This window comes from Mus caroli, chromosome 2, assembly GCF_900094665.2.
Source record: "Mus caroli chromosome 2, CAROLI_EIJ_v1.1, whole genome shotgun sequence".
Taxonomy (NCBI): Eukaryota; Metazoa; Chordata; class Mammalia; order Rodentia; family Muridae; genus Mus; species Mus caroli.
In genome coordinates, this window is record NC_034571.1 from 103,118,185 (window position 1) to 103,119,963 (window position 1,779).

Here is a 1,779-nt window from a genome sequence, read left to right on the forward strand (position 1 = left end):
CTCTAATTCCTAGTGAAATGCTCTGCTTGGGTAAAAGTTCCACCTTTTCCAGATTCCTCCCATATCCGTTCATGTCGACAGTAAAAGCTGCAAAGGGCGTTTCTCCACTTTGCCATCAGCACATCTCCACCCCAAAGGCTGCTTTTTCTCATGGAGGTGGTTTCCATGTACTTCTGTAAAATAATTGTCTCGTGCTAAGATCTTTGTACAGCACCGCAAGCTTCTCCAGCATTCTGAAATGTATCCAACTTAGCCTACCAAGGTGGAGCAGCGGAGTTCTGTCTGCCACAGGGGAAGGAGAGACCTGAATCTTACAAGCTGACTTCTACCCACCCACACAATTAATTTTTTTTTTAATTAAAGAAAGTACTCTTTAAAAGGAGAAAAAGAAAAAGAAAGAAGAGGAGGAAAAGGTTGGGGCGGAGGAGGGAGAAGAAGAATAGGAAATAATCCTCAAATTCAATGATGAGACAGAGTTGGCCTTTTAGTCTTAAAGGGCTTCATCATTGGCAGGGGAGAGTTGCCCTGCTCTCCTGTCCTGATTTCTCCCTCCCCCCCCCCCTTTGCTCTTTTCTTAATGCGTAGGTTCTTAAGCACATAACTTTTGGTTTACGTTTCTCACCACTAGCTTATATACTGTAGTCTTGGGACCCACATGTGTTTCCTGTACAATTCCACCGTTCCCTGGAGGCTCATTCTTCCCATGGGTTGGAACTGAAGGGAAAGGTGAGGGAAAGATCAGATTTACAAAGGTTTAGGGATACAGGTGTAAGTAGGAAGATGTTTCTGATATCCATCTGAATGGTTTGGACTTGGGTGTCACTGTAGGTCTTGGAAAGAGTAAAAAGGCATGTCACCTGGAGGTGTCCAACCAGGTGAGGACATTAAGGGACTGAAGATTACAAAGGGAGAAAAAATATGGGCAGCTCACCGAAAAGCCACAGAGAAGACAGCTGTAGCTGTAGATTCCAGAGGTTAGGGTAGAAGGGAAGATTGCTAATGGTAAGTCCACTGGCCCTGGTAAATCTGGAAATCCTAACTTTGTGATAAGTTCAAAGCCCCATAAACTTCAAATACAGTACATTATGAGACCGTGGTTCATTCCTCAAATGGACCCACACTACCATTCTATATGAGGGCAAGGGCTGGCGCTATCTTGAGAAAGAAGCTCTTATTTAGTTACTAAACAATTATTTAATTACTAAATAACTCCAACTGAGCTCCCACGGACACCAGCGAACAGGAAAGAAACATAGGACGGGGAACTTGAACTTGATCTACCACACCCGCAGGGTGATGGACAGCCCTTGAAGGCAGTTGTGGACAGCAAGGGGCCCAGATAATGATGAGTGGAAAAGTGTAGGCAGCGGGACACTCAGCTTAGGCAATGAGGTGCACAGGGAGAGGCAGTCCCACCCTCACTTGCCAGGCTCAGATCTCCTCAGCCCAGACTCACCTGATCAGACACCATGACTAAGATGGTTTCATCTCAGGGTTGCAAGTTTAGTTCAACATTTCCAAGATGACGTGTGGAAGACTTAAAGACAGAGATCACATTATTCTCTCAATACATGCAGAAAAGACTTTTAACAAAATTAAACATTTGACCATGATAAAATTCCTAAGGAAACCTGGGCGTGGTGGTGCACGCCTTTGATCCCAGCACTCGGGAGGCAGAGGCAGGTAGATTTCTGAGTTCGAGGCCAGCCTGGTTACAAAGTGAGTTCCAGGACAGCCAGGGCTACACAGAGAAACCCTGTCTCGAAAAAACAAAAAAAA